Raw genomic sequence first — 21,225 nt, 5'->3', positions numbered from 1 at the left:
TTTTTCTTACCAAGCCTCACGTCCTCACCAGCTGGCTCGGAAGCTGCAGCCAGCAATCCCAGTTGGACACTGGGAGCAATGCTGGTTACTATCCCACTGATACTCATGGCATTCATTGCTTCCAGAGCTCCCTGGAGACTGCCACCGCTGGTATCAATGTCAATATGATTGACTTATAGTTGTTGTTGGCCCGGGGAGGAATAGACGGGCCAAATTAACTGGTATGGAAGCCAAGGGAGGTCAGACAAAACCAACTGAGCCCTTTTGGCTTAGCCCTAAAACATGGCACTGAACTAATGAGATCAGTGCAGCAGCTGTACATGGGATTTCATGCCACAGCCCTTGGCCATCCATCACCACCATTTAAGGGTGTAATGAGGGCTCACAGCGGGGCTGGAGGCAGGGAAAAGACAGGAGAGAGTACTTGTCCAGGCCAACAAACTCTGTTCCTTGAACTGCTTTAACCGAAGCCAGTCCCGCAGGCAAAGGAAAGTATCTCAACTATCCCAGCTGGCAAACATTATTTTTTAACTTTCGAGGAATAAAGGAAAATACCATTAATTAAAGAATATTTAAAATATCATTCAGTATTTGTTTGGGTTGATTGTTATAACAGCGTCGTGTGGCTGATGGATCCCTGGAGTAAATGAACCATTTACTGCTGTAGAAAGGTATTTCTGCCCTGCCATTCTCCTACTCTCTTGACTGCACTGGCAGATCTAATCAGATACTTAATTGTGTTATTTCAAAAGTGAACAGGAAAGGCATTCAATGACCGGTGAAGACATTTCTAAAGGAAAACACTCTCCTTCTCCTGGAAAAAAAAAAAAAAAAAAAGAAAGATTAGCTCTCTTTTTTTGGGACTGTTTTTGAGAATGAATGGCTGTAAATGTGGATCGCAGATGATGTACTCTATACCCCAGGATTTTGGGGTTGAGTCATATTATTGTACAAGACAATAGCTGGACAAATAAAAAAAATCTGCTTCCATTAGGAAAAAGAAATATATAGCAGAAAAAAGAGTTCTTCAGTACACTGGTAATAACAAATACATATTTGAAAGAATTGTAGGGTTATATTTGTTCATAGCATAAAAAAAGAAAATGCTTTCATGTCTATTTTTTTCATACTTGTTTTGTAGCAACTATTAATTAAGTACACATTATTTTTGCATTTTACATATCTGCATGCATACATAAAAACTTTACTTTTTTAAAAAACTAAGTACTAATGTCTGGCATGTCCTCAAGCCCTGCACTTCTGGACAGAAAGAAGGCAAACCCTAGAAATCTGCTTACTTTGGATCTGGCTTCTGACACTCCTTGATGGCTAACAGATAACGGTGTCGTTTTTAAGAAGCCTTCAGCTGAGATTAAAAAACTGTATATTAACTGCCATATTTCTGCGCTATATCAGAGAATGTAAGAGACAGGGTTTGGCCAAAAAAAAATGACCCCCTTGGCATGTGCTAATATCAAGGAATATTAAGTATTTTCTTCCAGCTCACGAAGCCCTCTCAGATTTAAGGCAGACTAGTATAGCTGTCCACAGCAATGTAATACATAGTACAGGCTCTTTCTGGAAAAAATCTAGGAGATAGCCAGCCTGAGCTGGCTAAAATGCTGAGCTAAATTCAACACAATATTATTGTTCATTTCTCTGCTCATTGAAACAGACTTTAGGAAAGGAAAGCAAATTTAAGCTCTACAGTGTGTGAAGTATATATTTGATAAGAGATTGAATCAAGTGACTATTTATTAGAAAGTACAGCACACGCTGAGTAACATCATCTATCCTAAAACAAGCCAGAGTTGCAGGAATGCCAATCCACACAGCCACTAAAAGCACGACTTAGGAACTGCATTTCAAAATGGGAAATCGGGGAAAAAAGCCACCCCCACCCCCTACTTTTGTTAGTGTGGTCCTTAGTATAAAACTACTTGAATAAATTTTCCCGTCTGAAAAGTGCCATGTCATTAAAAGTAATACAGATTTGTGGACAACTGCCAGCCATACTTTGCTCAGGATAAAGAAAAGCAGTGCAGAATCATACTCCATCATTCACCAGACTGCTTAAACTCCTTTTACTTAAATAGAAGCCCATCATAATATTACAGAACACTTTAAAAATGTCCTGTAATTAGTTTCCAGAAATAAATTAGCTAACAGTAGATGAATCCCAGACTTTTTTCTGCACACCCCAGGCTGATCAACCCTCAGAGATCCTTGAATCTGGAAAAGTCACAATCAAATGCAGTGTTATAACCTTACCAGCCCTGTACAACTTTCGCATAATCAGGTTCTGGCTTTCATTCCTTCGTCTTGCTCTCTCCAAAGACATCCACTCCAGTTGGCATGATACTTGTCTTGCTTTTTGAGGAGTGATGTGGAAGTATAGCGGGGTTGTGCATGGCTGAACTCAGCTTCCAGCTCCCTTTGAAGTCAAGAGAATGGCAGACCATGCATGTTAGCGTAGTTCTCTTACTGCATTTCCCAAAACAGTGCTGCTTGCGAGCTTGCCAACACTAAGCAGTTACTAGTTTAGAGTACAGGACAGCAGCAACTGCTGGGCATGCGCCAATTTTTCTATTAAATGTCAACAGTACTGCCACCTGAAGCCACCAAGAACATGGTGGAACTAAGAGGAAAATGCCACAAACTCATCCATACGTTTATATCCTGTGTTGCTGTTAGCAGGCTGGAATAATCACATAACCAGCCATTCAAAGCAGGACTGATGACAAAGCAACTCCAAATAAAATGCAGCTAGTAGGAGTAGAAGTGAATGCAAAGTTCCAAATGACTGTCCCCCTTCGGGGTTTGTTGCCAGTTTTCTACTTTATTTCTCAAATAATTTTACTGTTGCTTTGAAAGCCTCTGATGGTGTTACAGCTGAAGTATTAATCAGCAGTTTACTGGTCCTGATTTGGGCCAACAGTGGAAACGCTAACTGGTTTATTTCTGACAAAGGTTGTAAAGAAAGGGCTCTGGGCTGGGGAGCACAGAGAACTTCAGCTTTGCTTTTGGAGAGCAGTGAAGATTGCCTTGATGTACAACTGCTTTCATAGAGATTTGATAATGGGCCTTCAGCAAAGAAAGCTGCATCCATGATTATCGAAATAAAGCCATAGGGTGGGTATAGGACTTTGGCAACACATCTGAATTAGTTAATTAAAGTTCTCCCACCTCCATAACTGTCCAGTGGCTGCAGACCTCTGCATTTGCTATTTACCTCGACACATATTGGGGCCACAGTCTCATTATCACATGTGAGTCTGAAAGTTTTGCAGAAATTATTCTTTCTTTCTTTCTTCATACCACCTATAGTAACAAAGTCATGAAAACCTTACATTAATCCCACTCTCATTTTGTCCCATCTTGCAAAATGAAGAAAAGCAGATGGGAGATCTCACACTAGAGCACATTTCCTGCTACCTTCCACCAACACTCCAGTCCTCATCCTGAACACACACTGCCCACCACCATTTTTCAGTATGAAGAGCTCCAGTCTTTCTGTCCAAAGCCAGGCCTTCATATACTGTAGAAATTGAAGGCATTTAGCATGGCCTCCTCTGCCTGGAATCAGGCAAGGAGTCAGTGCTGAGGGTGGAGGGGCAGGGCCAGCCTCCAAGGCAGAGTCCTCGCCAGTTCCTAAATGTCTCTGCAAGACCTTTCTACCATCGGCCCTTACCAAACAAAAGTAAACATCTGTTTGCAGCAGCAGCAGCTCCTTCACACCGCAAGAACTTGTCATAAGAAGTCGCCTGAGGCACTGACACCTGAGAATAGCCACTTGTGCCCGTCCTGACCCCCCGAGACATGCACCACCCTTCACTAGAGGAAGCACGGGGCTGCCCATGGGACACCAGAGCCTCTGCGAGCTGCTGGCGTGCGTAAGACATTTCTGAGTCAGCCTTGTCTCTGGGGAACAAATGCTGCCTGCTGGAGTGTTCTGCAGAACTTCCTTCTTCTCGTGGTAGGAAATACCCAATAGGATCTCCATTCGGACAAATGCACGGAGCAATGTGCGCAAACATAGCCGGCAAAAGCCAAGGCCAAGCATTTCAATGGCAACTGTTTTCCTGGAGCACTGGCAGTGGCTGTTGGACCAGCACAGCTGCACCCTCAGAAATCAGGCTTTTCAGATTTAGGTGCTAAACAAAGAACTTAAAAGCTTGAAGACGACTGGGAGAGGGAGAGGAGCCAAGAGAGATTTTGGAAGGCATTTATGTGCTTGAAGTTAAAGATGGGAAAATGCTATTCATCAGGGACATGCAATTCTTGGAAAAATCCAGACTTAGTTATCTTACTTTTACCAAGTCTGCAGATGTTATTCTGACTACTTTTTTTTTTTTTTTTTTTCAGAAATAGGATCACATCTTCTGTAAGAATTTAAATTATTTATGTGTCTAATTTGTATTGTTTATCTGTGTTATGCTGTAAAAAATGAATTACATATTCAAAACTCACCAGAGTGCCTGCAGAGTTTAATGAAGGCACAACTGATATGCTGCTGCAAATGCCAGCTGGTTTCCACAATAAAACATGAGCTGAGATGGAAAAAAAAAAAAAAAGTCTTCCCAAGCTCATACCTATTTTGAAATTATTATTAAAAGGCAGTGCCAAAACTAGGAAAGTGGACAGATGAGTACCAAAGAGATTTTCCTGTCCTGCCTGTTAATAAAGGACAATTTAAAAAAATTAATTATATTAGAACCAAAAGAATATTTTCACATAGAAAAATTGTTTCAAACTTACAGACAGGCACTGAGGTGAGGTAGGCTTGGTATGTGGATGTCATGATGGCACAAAAAAAAATGCTATGAGCGGTGGGTAACCCATAGGTTAAGTCACAGTAAGGTCATTGTAAGTCATTCATTGAATGAGATTTAAAAATTGAAATGGAGTGGAAGAAGATATAGGAAAAAAATGGGCAGTGGAGGGTAGAAATACCATAGGATAAGAGAGGACAGCAATCCACCAGGAGCAGAGCATTGATGCACTATGTATCACTGACAGCAACAGAGGCAGAGTACTGAACTCCTAACCTTGGGTGTAGTTAGTTATCACGCAGAAGTGGTCTGAGTGAAGAGTGGATACATTAATAACTGCAGCGAAGCTTAGAGAGCAAAAAAATCACTAAAATTTTGTAAATAAACAGCCTTTGAAAAGCTGGGGTGCAAGGGTGGACAATGTGATGTGTGCCTGCAGGCTGTGCCCTCCCTCTCATCCTCCTCCCAGGGATGCTCCTGTCTGGGCTGGGAGGTGAGTCGGTGCTGAGTGTCCCCAGCCGCAGCCCCAGGGTGCAAAGACACAGCTGCTGGCCCAGCTGACATGCTCACCTTGTTCCCAGTCAGGGAGAGAAAGCCTTCATGGAGCCACTAACCCAGGAGAGAGAAGGAAAACATGCCTCTGCATCCTGTGCCCCAGCCTCTTTCATCCTGCTCTGGGTTATTTCAGCCACAAATGTCAAATTAATTAAGAGAAATCAAGACCTGATTTGAATCCTCAAGCTGAGACTGCAGGCTTGTCAAATTTCTTCTGTTGTCAGTAATTTATGTTTTCTTTGGGGATTTTTTTATTCTTCTATCTGGTTTGAGCTGTCTGCAAGAGGTGAAATAAGCCCACTCGGTGGATATTTCTGAGGTATTACCTCTAATGGGCCAACATTAAAGTCTGTCTGTTTACATTAAAAAGCACCTGATCTTATTAAAAAAAAACTAGTATGTGTTGCAGATAAAATCCTAACTAAACCTCTTAACTCTTTGATGTTTACCTAACGTGGTGTCTGAGGTGTGCTGCCAATGATGGATTCGCGTTGCCTAATGATGCCAACACCGGTTTCTTGTCTGTACCACAATGCATTCATATGAAAGAGTTGTAACTGAATGTAACATCTTTTGATTTTGGTGGTTTTTTTTTTAATTTATGTAGAAATATTCATCTTGCAGGCTTTAATCCAATTAAAAGCTTTTTTTCTTTCTTTGCAGAGGCATCCAAAGAATAAGATGTTCTACCCAGGGACACATGTACGTTATAAGACCTGGATATTTGCATGTCTTTGTTCTTCCTTTATTTAAAAAAAAATGTTATTCCATTTGAAGAAGAATTTTAGGCAGCAGAAATATAATTTACACAGATAGTTGAACTGCAGAAATCCTGGACATGTGGTCGGATACACAGCTTGACAGATTCTTGTCTCACAACATTCAACCTGCTCACTAGTTGTGAATGCTTAAGTCCTTATCCGTCACAAACACTCCTGAGCTTGTGTCACTGATCTGTTGTAATACAAAGGCTCACTGTCTCTCTTCATGGTCCATCAAATTTGAAGGTACTTTACTGATACTACTGGGAAAAAAAACCCTGCACCAATCCTGCTCACTTACTGGAGGTTGCTCTCTGGGATGGGTTTACTCACTGTGGAACTGAAGACTGTTGGCATTGGGATTATGCAGCTAAATGGGTAAACCCCGCCTTGCTTTTATCATAAGCAAAAGAGTTATATGAACCTGGTGTGATGCATCATCAGCAAGGAGAAGGATGAGCTCTGCAGACTGGGAAGGAACCTTCATCAGCTTGGCTTCAACCAGCCCAGTGTCATCCTTGCCTCCCAGCAACAGCCAAAGTCCTGCCGGGAGCATGCTGCACTGGTGGCAAGGAGAGTCCAAGATCAGAAGGCATCGCCCAGGAAATCCTTGGAAGAAATCACCTGTGCAATATTTAAACTGCTTTTAACACCAGGTCTGTTTGCATCAAGACAATATTGTTTATGCGTACCCACACCTTGCTACAAAAATAGAAAACTAAAATGCACTCAGGAAGAATAAAGAGCTTCAAATTGCTTGATTTGACCCACTGGATTTAGTTATTCCCTCTGTTTTCAGCATTATCATCTATAAATGATCAAACTCCTAGGATATAGTACAGACAGTTCATTTAATCGTTAACCTATCACAGAAGAATCTAACACTGGCTGTGCTATGAAGCCACATTTCTAAGAGCAGAATGTCATTACTTTAAGACATAACATTGCATAATTGTGTGCTTACTGTTCTAGTTACGTTTACAAGCATTATATTTTATCTTAAAAAAAAAAAGAGAGAGAGAGAAGTGTTCATAAATAACCCCATAAAATCAGATAATGAGCAGCAGGAGACAAAATGAAGAGTTTTGTACAGTAGTGAAAGAAAAGCAAGGATTCCCATGACCAGCCAAATGCTATTGATGATGAATGCAGGTAATTCTGGGGCAGGTACCCAACAAGCCAAGCACAGGGGTGAACAGGGTATTCTAAGAGAATCAATGTAGTGTTTAATTGTGCCCTATTTCATACATACCTTTCCTGTTGCCTTTCAGTCTTTTTCCTTTCAATTTTCATTTTGTCTTTCTGCTCTTTCCCATGCCTTCATGAGCTGCTGAGAGTGTGAAAAGTGAGTAAAGTTCCTTGACCACCTTGAGGAATTCACATTCATTCAGTAAATTAAGCACTTTTCTTCTGCATAGGGTCTGGGGACTTCCAGGTTAACATAGATGACATTTCTTGCTTTACTCACGCAAAGCTTTACTATGCTTAGAACTAGGAATGCTTTTGTTGTACGAGACCAAAGCCACTCCTTGAGAAGCTGTTCAGAAAGAACAATATTAAACTACAAACAACATGTTGCCTTCCTATGTTTAATGAGAGCTTCATTTTTCTTACCTTGCCAAGTCTGGGATGCTTTCAAAATTAAATGTCATTCCTGAGGCCCAGAGACTTTCAGGTTGGGTTAGAGCCAGACCTGAGTGAATCAGAAATTAAAATATTTATTGAATTGTGGAACTAGCAGTAGAAATATATAAATACTTCCAAAACCCATCAAAAGTCTATGCAAAGGGTGCATCACACTGTAGCAACCAGAGGCAGATTGTGGCCAGAGTGTATTTAAACATAATGCAGAAAAAGCTATAGAGGAAAAATCAAAGCTTTCTTTGAAAAAGTGCTCATTTGATTAAAAGCACAGCATGTTTTTTTGGCTTTAATTCATTGTGATGTTCTGATCTGTGGGGTTTAAACCTTAATGCAGGCTTCCCACTGCTGTGTGTTTATGGAGTCACTTACACCTTTGAGAAGTATTTTCAGGGAGACTACAAAGCCACCTCAAATTCAAACGGTTTTGATACTTCACCTTCTCTGTTGGCAAGCGCAAGATATGTGATCAGCATATGCATGGTCTTCTCCATGCTTTGCTGACGAGGGCTAGGTGGGAGCATATGCCAGAGACCAACCTCCAGTTACAGTCTCTGCTGCAGCAGCAGATGCCAGGAAGGGTCAGTCCCCTGATGTGCTCGTGGGTGCTGAGTCTGCACCTCCCTGAACCAGAGAGGTGCGAGTCAGCACGTTCCTCTGTGGTGCAGCAGAATAAATACCAGCAGGAAAGAAAATAGGAAGGAGGACAGAAGCAGCTGGGAACACTCATCTTTTCTTGTGTCTTTTCACTGCATCGGGGACAAACCCCCAGTTCCGTGAGAAGGCAGAGCTCGCCAATGAGATGCAAAAATGTTGATGTTTTCTGGAGATAAAACCATTTCTAAAACTAGCTGAAGTCCTGCAGAGGATGCTGCAGGCACTGGCATGTGTGTGTGTGTCTCTGCAGGGCCTGCTGCGAGGCAGGGGGCTGGCACCCCCCGAGCTCCCTCATCTGGGCTCCAAGAGGCTCATTGGTGGTATAGATACATTTGGAGGCTTTCGTCTCGTATCTGTGCCTACACTGGCTGAAATGATTTTACAAGGTTTGGAAGCCTCTGCATAAACTTTATGCACAAAATGGGTGACAAACATTCTCAAATCCAGCAAACCCATATATTATTCCCCTCAATATTTAGAAGTAGTCAACTGGAGGCACTGTCTCTGCTTTCTGCTACACTGACTGCTTGATGCGCTCAGGACCACGCAGCTCCTTGATGCTGCCCTACATGGCAATACAAAACCATGGGTTATGCTTAGAAGACATTAATCTAAAGAGAAAAGAGACATTTTTGATCACCACAGGAGTACAGTAGTTTTAGCTCTCTGTTCTCCCACCGTGTGTCTCTCAGGATGTCCTGGCTCTGTAGCAGCAGTTGAGGAAGAGCAGTCTACAGCAGCTGCAAAGCTTCAGCAGGCACAGGAGCTGCCAGTGCTCTTTCCCCTTTCTGTTTTACGGCAGGATGCATAGTTGTGCAGTGAGAAAGTGGGGCGTTCATCCAGCTACTTTTTCAGATGAATGAAGACAGTTCTCAGACAAACACTTTAACATCCAAATATTAGCAGCAGCCCCATAACCACTTCTCAGGCATCTGTCTCAGAAATATTATTTTGATATTAATGTTTTAAAAGAGAAGTTGCTGGTCTTTCTGTCACAGAACCAACATCTTTCAGAAGTACACGGAGATCAAATAACATGTACTCTAACACATGGGGAGGCTCCGCGGTGCTTCTGGGCAGATCAGGAGGATGCTTAGTCTCTGCCAAGTTAAACATAACACAGTCATTGCCATTAAACTCATCTGTGTCGAGGTAGTGCCCCAAAACCCCAGATGAGATCAAGAACCAGTGCACCAGACATAATGCAAACCAAGGGGTAGTTCCTACCCTGAAACATTGCCAGATTAGGTAGCAGTGAAAGTAGGCAGCGCAAGTCCAAGTATCACTGTCCTTGACCAACAGGTGAGGAACCGAGACAGGGAGAAGGTGATGGCAAACGCTTCTTTCCTACATGACAAATTGAAGCAGAGCAAGCTACTGAGGCTTACAGGGCTCAAAATCATAACCCCATCTCTGAAATCTCAATCCTGAGCTGGAAGTAGCCACCCTCAAGGTCTGACTTTCACAAGCGAACAGAAAGGGACAGAAACTACAGTTTCTTGTTCAGAGCTGCTGATGGTTTAGATCCGCCACTTCATTTATTTTCAAAAACTGAAGTTGCTGTCAGGAAGAATTAGCTATTGAATAGAGAAAGGTTGATGTGCCATCCAACACCTTCTGGAACCTGAGGAACAATTTCTATTTTCTTTTTTCTTTTTTTTTTTGTTTTTGTTGCTGCTGTTACTTTTGTTTTTAAATTACCCTGTCATTACTGTTCCCTGAAGACTTACTGCTAAATGTTCATTAATTTTCATGGTCAAGACCCAATCCTTAGACCAGATTCAAATATTTCTCTTATTTGCGCAAGACCTTGAAAAACATTGCCCAAATTCCCTCAGTTGACTTAGAGGGAGTTACTCACACTTTATAGCAACATAAATGAGAGGAGATTCAGGTTCAATGCTTCATTTTCCATCTGCATCAGAAGTTAACTAACAGCTTCATTCCCTGATCCTACTGAAAGAGCTGATGATGGTGGTACACAAAGGCGCCTTCACATGCAAAGAGTTGTGTGTGTTGTTGTTAAACAAACATGCCCATGTTAACTTCAGCCTCATTAAAAATACAAGAAAAACATTCATCCTGGGATCCCAGACAGGCAATTGGTACAAAAGGATGTGTTCTAAGCATTAAAAAACCCACACAAAACACTCCAAAACAAACAGGAAAAAAACTCACTGTAAACCCAGAGTAGGTAAATACCCAAAATTATAAACCTTAGGAAAAAAAAAATGTTTTCTGTGTCCTAACTACTATGTCTTGAATCATGGATAAAAGGATTTAACATTCTTTTTACTCTATCCACTGTTAATAGGAAAATCCAGGTGCAGATGTGGGCTTGGTTCCAGTGCCAAGCTGCCTGCTCTGTTTAATAAAGAGTTTAATGCAATTTAATCCAAAGAAGCAAAGAGCCCTAAGACACCAGCACTAGAGATTCAGAATCCTAATTAATTTTCTGTTGGTCACAGTTGTCACAGAGATTCCCTCGCTTGTGCTTCTGCTAATATGGTTTAAAAAAAATAAATAAATCCAATAAACTACATTTGCACTCAGTTGCAACTCCTCTTGAAACGATTAATACTTATATAAGAAAATAGAATGTTACCAACCAGAATTATTCAGTTATCTCCTCCTTCCCCTTGCTTCGTCCCTGCCCATGAGATTGTTCTGTTCTTAATGAAGGGATAAGCATAAATTCATGGAAATACCACTGGCTGGGCTTGCCTCATCATAGACTGGTGCTTAGGAGCAGAAGCAGATGTTCTCACCTCTGCCAGCAAACCTGCAGGGAGACACGACACAAGAACCTTTCCACCACATGAGGAGAAACGATTTCAGGCTTGTGAAGATGAGCAGGTTATTTAAATTTCATGGGTTAGTGATACCATTTTGCAAGAAGCAAGTGTGTGCCATGCTCTCTTTGACCTAGAGGAAGTCATTGAAAGAAAAGCCATTAATTATTGCACCTGCAGCAGCCACTGCCCTCCCACCATGCGACACAGCCAGGGCCACGCACCCAGACTACCCACAGTCTCCAAACCTAAACGAATCAGCAAGACTGGCAGCAGCAAAAAGGCCTTAGTGGGACATGTAGTTGCCGCATCAAGAAATTCATCAACCCGACAGCCACAAAGAGGAAAAGCTGACCAGCACATTAACCAGTGTGGCTGACTGGAGGTCTACTTTTATATAGGCAAATGCTAACCATAGGGAAAAAGAATCTTTCTGGGGAGACTGTGGAAGAGGCTTTCCCAAAGTGACAGACATGTCTGTAATTCCTGCAGGCCATGTCTCTCACCCATTTACGACACACAAACTATTGTCCCCAAGGGGCAGGCGTGGGGCTGGCCATGTGGTCAGAGCACCTGGAGCAGCCTGTGTGTCCAGTACCCACACACGGTGACATGGACATTTTAAGCTGTTTGTTTTTAGGAACATAGACCACGCACTGGTTGCATTTCATTCTGGACTAGGGTGAAATTCTGATTGAGAAAAACACTGGCAGGGACTCCAATAAAGGTATCACAAATTCAATATACTCAATACAAATGAACAAACACCAGAATTTCTGACCTGCAGCCATAATATCACTTTTGTAGTACGATGACACCAGATCAAGTTATTTTATTTCCTCTTGATTCAAGAGCCAAATGCTATTTGCTGAAAGCCAGTTCATTTTGTCTGAACTTAATAAAATATCCTTCTGCAACAAAGGATAAGGATTTTCTTCTGAAAGAAAATAATAAACATTTGACAATTTAAGCAAGCTGAACCCTGCTGAAACCCTTTGAGGCTCAAATATATTGCTTTTTTTTCCTTCCCCCCAAATCACAGATTTTAATAAATGACTGAAGTAGACCATGTTATACAAGAGATTGTTATTAAGCGAATTGGGAAAAATACTAAATGTTCATTGTCTGCCTGTTCACTGAAAAGAGTTTCATTGCATTGATTGGTCTCACCTTTATCATTATTACTCTAATTTATAGGTACCTGACACAAAATGAATTCCAATGAGAACACAAGCACTGATAAAGAACATCCGTTCCTGTTCAGTGGAAAGTGATTCAATGGTATTCCAAACCATGCGCAAAGCAAGACCAAGAGATTTTATGTGAGGGAAGCCTTCATAGCTAGAGAAAACAGCTGAGGCAGAGGCGGTCCTGCTGCCCAGGAGTGCAGCCGTTCTCTGCCCCAGGGGTCTGGAACTTCATTTGAAAATTTTCAGCGCTTGAATTTGCTCCATCCTCTGCTCTCTACCTTCCCCAGAAGGCTGAAGAGAAAGTTACTGCAAAGATCATGAGACTACCAATAGTGCTTCCTGTCCTAGGAAATGTGGCAATAAAAATAAGGCTATTACAACCTGGTTTTAAAAGCAGCTTTTTATAACCCTTTTCCATGTGAAGACAGAACCACTAACTAAGGACAAGGCTATCTCTATACAAACTGCTTTCCACTACTGCAGCAAAGGACACTATCAAAGGTTTCTCTTTGTCCAACTCCTTCTTCTTTATTTATATACAATAAATGACACAGTCAAAAAAATAATAATAAATAAATAATTACAAAGCCTATTGCATAATTAATTTAATAAATGATGCTGGGTTATTTTGGTTTGTTTTTTTTTAATAATGCATGTGATGAACAGTTTTTTGAGAGCTACAGATCTGGTCACATGCAGAAAATTTAATTATTTTTTAAATTATTTAAAGGGTAGTGGCATTCTTCACCAGATAACACACCTGTAGATTATCTCTTTGGAGACTTGAGTTCTTTTAGTCTGAGTTCATAACAAACTGGAAACCTTCAGGGCTGATCTTTAATGGCAAGCACAAGGTTACCACACATGGTCAAGGAGCGATGATGAAGCATTGGACGAGGCTGGACCTCCTTCTCCACCGCACCCAACATTACCAAAAGCATCAGCTGGTGCCACAGCTGGAGGGCCAGACTCTTTCTTTGCAACTTTTCTCCTCCTTTTTGCTGCTGATGGACATGCAATACTTGTACTACCGCACAGTGTTGATTGCACTAGCAGAAAGCAGCAAAGTCAGGGCAATACACAGGGTTTGCCTATGGGAGACCTGGTGAAGGTAATCTGCCATCACCTCCTTTTGGAGTCCATCACACCAGGATGATGGTAAGGGAGTCTTTTGGGTACATTACCACAGTATTTAATATGCCATGACAATATCCAAGTCTATATTTTGCTGTAAAGCCCCAAAACCCACAGAGGAACATCATGCAAAACAAGCAAACCACACTATTTCACAGCAGATGAGTTTTAACCAAGCTACACGTAAATGCTCAGCTGTTTTTTAATGACCACCTAGAAACAGTGACTGGGCAGCCCCTGAGTTAGGTGACACCTAAGTGCAGTTGGACTGCTCAGGAGTTACTCAGCATCTAGAAAGATTGCACAAACCACTTAGAAAAACACCTTTGAGACTTCCTTTTTCCAAAAAGAGTGGTACCCCTGCAGACTATGAACATCGATTCTCTCCCTGTCAAAGGGAAAAATGATTTATTGTCCAGAACGATGGTGACAGAAATAAATGTTTTCAAAGTTATACACAAGAAGCATTCAATCTGAGGTTTTACTTAAAAGGCAAAACCCATTAAACCTGGTCTTTTTCCCACTGACGTCTACAGCCCTTTGCCAGCGCTTTCAATGTCAGCAGGACTATGCCTCTCTTACTTGTAAGGAAAGACTGACTCTGTGATGGTTACAAATGGAAAGACTGAATAATGCATGCTGCTGAGAAAGTCTTGTGACTGGGGAAAATTCCTTACATCTCCTGCTGCTGCTTTCACCATCATCACTTGGGTTATTCGATCTTGCAGTAGCGCTTGCAGGGCCGGTCAGTGCCGCAGGGGCCAGCTCTGATGCTCTCAGCTCCAGGTCCAGCGCCATAACTGGAAAGAGAAGAGCAGGTTAAGACAAACCCCATCAGAATGACGAGATAAAAGGCAGCAAGAGATAAACCCTTGTAGTGATGGAGTTATCACAGCTTGGCGATTTCCAGGTTGCAATTTCCTGCAGACATACAGGAAGAGTGGGGAAAAAAAAACCTCACGTGTTTCAATTAAAACCACTGTCCTTATCTTTATGCCTTTCAAGATGAAAAAATAAATCTGAGTACCTGTATCTGAATCTGGGAATGCATTTTCCTTCTAATGTCACAAGACCTCCGTAGCTGCAATTAGCTACTGAGACCATCTATCTTCTCTTAGTCCTAACTAATTATTCAGCAACATTCAATATCAATGCACATTTAGCACTTCACCATTTTCCCTTTCAGTTCCATGACAGCATCCTTCCAGATGTCGGTGGGAACTGCAATAGGCTCTGTAAGGAGTCATGAATCTCTGTTAAGCTAATTTCCTTCTCTGTAGAGTTTTCAAATAATCACTGTTTTAATCATATGATATTTTGCCAAGAGTTCTTTGTAGCAATCTAGTGCACTAAAACATATCACCAGATGAAAATTATCAGAAAAGTTCACTGAGGTGCCAGAGCCAGCCCACTAAGTTACTTTACGAGCTGAAGGGGAAGGACAGTGCTTGTGAAAATGTAGATGAGTGAGTGACTTGATTGGCTCTCAGGGGACAGGGGTAAAAACACCAGCAATAAAGTGCTAGTGGAATAAAAGAGAGTACTGAAAATTCAACTGCCTCAACATGTGGACAAGGATGACTAAAATGTCTTCTTTCATTTTGATGCCATTTTTCTGGGAAAATGGTCTTTATATTTTTAGGAACAGAAAAGACAAAAAAGAATTAAAATACTGATTTTTCTCAGCAGAAAGCAGGAGTCTACTCCACAACAGAAATCCTTCTCTGTATTTTCGCCTTAGTGGAAAAGTGACTCTTATCTTCTCACTGGCAATATTGTACTTGCCAAGCAAAAGCCAAGTCAATAGCTAATACCTTCTTGAAACACAGGGTCTTGACACGTAAGGTCTTTCCTTTCAGTTAATGGAAACAGGCCATCACGGGAGAACTCCACTGTACCCTCCTAGTCTAATCCATCTCAGAAACTGCTGAAAGAAGATAGTTGGGGTAAGTGGGAGTTGAGTATGGCTGTCTGGGGCCAGGCCTGGTCCCTATGATTTTGCAGGACAGAAGATAGTGCGTTCTTGCAAATTTATTTGTAATATTTTGTCTGCTCTCCATAAACTTGCTTTAGCACATTCACACTCACCCACTAGCAGCCTAGTCATTCCTCAACCATAAAATTTATCACCAAGACTTATGTGAAGGTTTGCTGCAGAAAGTTAAGGGGAAAAAGAACATGGAAAAGAGGAAAAAAAGAGCTTTTTTTCCATTACTACAGATATCCCATGCTAGTGCTTCCGACCAAAAGCCACTTTCAGGCTTATCAAAATGGGATAGAGATGGTTTCATCGGTGTGCTACTGTTCCCTCAGCTACGCTCTGACCTTGGGCAGGTAATTTATCTGGTCTGTGCATCAGTTTTCCTTTCTACAGAAAGGGGGAATTGAATTTTACCTTATAGGGGCATGCTGTGAAGCTGCAGAGTTTTAAGGCTGACAGCAGCAGACCTAATAAAGGGAGAAGATACAAGTCCCTGAGGCAGACTCAGGTGCATTTCCCAGGACTTTGCCCTTATGGTGCATTTTACAAACAAGACCAGAAGGATTCAATTTGGAAAAAAAAAAAAAAGAAGAAAGAAAGAAAGAAAGAAAGAACAAACAAATGAAAGGTAAGTCTTAGTAAAAATTAAACATGAGATTAGCTACCTCCCAAAGTCATAAAATTAAATTTAAAACTTCTAAATTATGAGAGCTTTCAGATTGAAATGCTACACAATAGCTCAAACAGAACAGAAATAGAAAAGCATTTATAGTCAACTGCCCTCCTGCCAACTACTTCTTGCCGGCCAGGCTCAGCTTCCAGTTAACAGTTGCAGCGAACATGATGATTTTCTAAGTTGCAACCAACTCTGCTCAGGAACCTCCCAACACCTGAGAAGGTCCCTGTGGTATTGCCCCCATGCTGCAGCCATGCTGCTGTCCCAGCAGAGCAGCAGCCCCTGCCCCATGCGTGGCTTCCCCGGATCATTCACATCCTGCAGGAATAACGACTGATAACTGTCAGCACGTAAATAACCAACTGCATCCCTCTTGCCAGGCTGGTCTGCTCATTGATGGACAAGGGCAAATCAATGCACTCCCAATAGGAAAGGAGAGGGACAAGAAATATGAACTGAGTTTGAGCCAGAGAATCTTTCCCACTGGCAGATGCTGATTTGGGCTCGTACCTCCAACAGGAGCACGTGCATACATCTACAGCCCTGCTCTGCAACCACAGAAGCAAAATGTCTCTGGGACATCTGTCAAATCTCTGCTCTCCTCGTTGGTTTTCTGGAGGATTTTTTTGGTGGGTGTTTTTGGGTTTGGCTTTTTTTTTTTTATTTTTTAATTATTAAAGTCTAAAATGGCTAAACATCTTCTTATTTTTTCTCTAAACGCTCAGACTATCAAAATCTGCAGTTTAAAAGGCATGAGAACCTCAAGATGGGCGCTGCAGGAGTGGAGTGTGTTACCTGACAAGGGAAAAGGGCAGCAAAGGGTGGCTGCACACCACCAAATCGCGTGTGGCTAGGAGACAAAGCAGCTAGTGAGACTATACAGATTACTTGCAGCAAAGGCTCCCTGAAGGGTCCACTGATAACGGCTGTTTCGACATACAGAATCGTAAATCCATGCTGTTTTCTGTTCTTCTTGCCATCCCACTCCTCTTGGCTCTCTGGGTGACCAAGTGGTCCCTCTGAAAAGTCTTGTCCCAGAACATTCATTTATGGCAGTTTCTTGAGCAGCAATTGCTTGCCAGATATTATTTCTTTTAGTTAGGCCTTTGGCTGCTTGATATGCCAGAAAATTCACGTTTTTTCTACTCTTTTTCTCCTGCTTTTGAGTTGTTGTATTTATTCAAGATGAAAGCCAGATGTTATATTAATAAGAGAACTGCCTTTCCTAAAGGGAAACATTCATCAGTGCAGAAGCAGGCGTTGTAGCTTTGCTGTGAATTACTTGAATTCCTCCTTTTTTTTTCTTCGAACAGGAAATCCAAGAAGATGTATTTGAAAGCAATAGTACTGTGACTACAGAATAAAAGCCATTTACCCTAATCCCTTTAAAAGTTAGTAAGAGCGATTTAAAAGTACTGAAGTTTAAAAATGTTTAAATTTGAAGGAGAAACAAACAGAAACCCAAAATATTTGGAACAAAAAGATTGTTTGGATATTTTACAAAGCAAAAACTTTTCAAATACAGCACAGATGATTACTCTCAAACCAGCTGGATTATTTTTTGTGCCCAGTGGCTATTGATTTTCCTACAGAGTCTCTTCTCCCAAAGCCAGGGCCTTAGCATAAATGAACCTAAATGACATTTTACTTTCTACTGAAATAAAAACATTCTACAAAACAGCTCCTCTGGTATTGTGCTGGACTGTGATTATTTTGATAGAGAGGGTGGGATGGGAGGAGTTGGGAACAAGTTCAGTTTGTTCAAAGATTAGCTTCCTCATGGTACGGGCCAGACAGGTACTTGGGGGTTCAGTGGGATGTTTATGACATCTGGGTTTGGCACTTGTAGAGCTGTGTAGGGTGCAACTCTTGGGATGTATAATGTGTGAAGTTGGTGCCTATTTTTCCTCTCCTCCTATTTCTTTTCATGGTGGCAGGAATAATTCCTATAGGAAGAACAACGCAGAAGAAAAACACAGTGTTTTCTCAATATCAAAATTCAATAACAAATAAAAAACACTTTTCATGAAAAAAAAAGGCTTTGCAACTGACTGATGGTCACACTATTTCCCTGTGAATGGGGGCAAGAACAGCCTCATTGCCCCTACCTTTGCCTTTGCTGTCATGGGCGTGCTGCTCACACTCACTCGTAGTCTGCATCCTGCCAACCGTGGCTTAGAAATTTAACTTTAGGAGTATAACTTTTTAAGCAAAGACCCAAGCTTCTCATACATCCAAATTAACACTGAAAATATCCCTCCCATGTATGAACTATAATCTTTAATATTTAAATAAATAATGTATATATCAGATATTTCTAATATCATATGTTCACAAAAACAATCATAATCCTGATATCTCACTTACCGGGTTTTGGAAAACTTGTTAAAGATGTAATGCAATTATCTGTTCATACAGAATTTTATATCCTTATTATTAAATATTTCCATTACGCTGTTGCTGGAATATTTTTAGAATTAATATAATCTGTTGCAGTATAAAGAATAATGCTAGCATATCTATTTTACAAAATATGTTCCAGTTGAATGAGCTAATTAGCTTTTAATAATGAGACCCAGCCAATGGATTTACAAAGCAAGCTACTGGAGCTTAATGATTTCAAAAGCTATCACATTTACAAGTTAATGTAGCGTAAATTATTCATGAGCATCTTATAAATAAGTGTAATAAGTTATTTCTAGGGCTACTGTTTCCTTAAAATGAGGTTCTTCTGATAAGCGCCTTTAGAAACAGAGCTTTGTGGATCCCATATTTACTGTGGTCTTTGCTATCTTCACATTAAATTGTAGAAGTTTGGAAGTAGAAGGTCATTTACCACCTCAGATTTTCTTCAGTCCATGTCTCTGCTAAACCCTCACAATCCCCATGGTTTAAGAGCAAGCAGGGGCATCAGAGGCACTCACTGTAATGTTCAGCATTTCTGATTCCCTCTCTTAATGGCATATAGTTAGGGCTACCAAAACTGGAAAAGCCTCCCCTTTACCACCAGCAGTATTATCTCTGACTTCACAGTAGATCATGGCACAGAGAATTGAAGCAAAAGCCATCAACAACAGTGTGTTGCTACCTCACACTGTGAAAAGCCCTTGCTGTTCTGCCTCCCCACATCTCCATCAATACAGAAGATGCACAGAGGCATCAGCGATGCCCTTCCCCTTCACCACCCAGCCCTTTCTTTCATGGGTGGGTTCTGGCTCATCCAGTACATTAAACTACCCTCACCTGTGTGCAAAGCACCTGTGAAAAGTCAGTAAATTTTATGAACTGAACAAAATCTTCCTGACTCAGGCTTCGTCAGTATCTCCCTGGGAGAGCAGCAGTTTCAGTAGCAAAAGGCAAATCAAGATTATAAAATGTAAGAAATTTGGGGTAGGAGCTGGTTCAGGAGAAATTCTGCACGTAACAGAGAGTTTTGAACCTAAAAGAGAAATACTAAATTACAGGGAAGGGTCTCCTAAGGGCAGGAGGAAAAAAGAGTTGGCTTGGTTTTAAGGTCTAGATAGCCTTGCTACCATTGCCAATGCTTAGCCTGGCTCAAGAGATTCCAATTGTCAACAGAAATAGGACTTCAGCTGCAGTTGTTCAGGTTAGAGCTTCAGATTTTATCACCTGTGGATGTGTTTCTTCAGTGCTCAAAATAGCTAAACTGGATCATCAAGAAATTAATTTGGGAGAATATTCGAAAGTCAAATCTTCTAGTGTAGAATCATCTCTGTCAAACATTACTTTTTATGCAAAAAGAAGTGTTCTAGCACTTTTTTTTATATAGAGTACCTAAATCTACAAGTTGTAATTCTAGCTTAAGACCAACAAATAAACACACAGCAAGATTAGGGCAGGAATGCTTTCCCTGTTTAATTGCCTGAGTTACATCTTGGCAAAGTTCCTGATGATTTGTTTCTTTTGTTATGGATGGTATTCTAGACATTTTCTCTATTTTGTTATTTTGCTTATCAATATGGGATCTTAGATGACTTAGAAACATCAATTCCTGTAGAACTGCAGACTTTCAGAAGGAGAAGAAACACATCCCCCCGTTCCATTCAGCTGTCATTATTTAGGATTGTTTTGATTTTGCTAGGTTTGCTGGGGTTTTGAAGTCACAACAAGATCTCTTCATGCCTCGGAAGGAACTATGTGGTCCTTCTTGTATTTCTGATTTGAATAATTAGATACAAATGGTATTTTTAAAGAACAGAGGAAACAGTTGATTTCACAATTTCTCATTGAGAGCCAGAGAGTATTGTATTTTCTCTAGAAAAAGTAACTTGGCAAGATTTATTTATATTATCAGGAAACAGGATGGGAGGAAGATACTTGATGAACCATGTTCCTCTTACTCACTTGTTACATGGAGAAGATGTTCAGTACAAATTTCAGTGAGCAGAGGTTCAATTAGATGTGTTAATCTCGATCTTAAAAATTACAACTGCTTCATTATCAAAGTTCATTTGCCCAACGGGAGGAGACAAGCTTGAATCAGAGGATTTCTAGTACAACATGTGCCACTTAAAGTATTTTCTCCTCAGGGGTCAGCTCAAGAACACGGAGCCCCTCCTCAAGAGACGCTAATTATTACCACTGGGCTCTCCAGCTTCCCATATCCGTTCAAGCTGCATTTTAGCCCTGCTTTCTCAACCATGAGTATGTAGCAATCATAGCAATCTGTGACAGGAAGGCAGATATCTAGACATAAATAACCACACGTTCATGACTTGCATGAGCACAGACACACCACACACACATTATTAAAGTCCGAAACTCTCCCCATAGGGAAAGAGGATAAGAACAAACATCATCTCACTATTAATTAGGAAATTAACACTACGTTTTTAAAAGGGGACAAAAAGACACATGAATCCTTGAGGTGAAGCCTTCCACTTGGGCATCTTCACTTACAGGTTTCATAGAAATCATATCTTCACAAGCAATATCAAGGTCCATGAGGAAGACACAAGGAGCACTGTCAGTATTTGGGTATACCTATCAAAGTAGTTTCCATAAACATCCCAAAGGCAGATGGAAAAAAAAAGTTTCTGTCAACC

This window comes from Numenius arquata, chromosome 9, assembly GCF_964106895.1.
Source record: "Numenius arquata chromosome 9, bNumArq3.hap1.1, whole genome shotgun sequence".
Classification (NCBI taxonomy): Eukaryota; Metazoa; Chordata; class Aves; order Charadriiformes; family Scolopacidae; genus Numenius; species Numenius arquata.
This window is presented reverse-complemented; position numbering follows the sequence as displayed.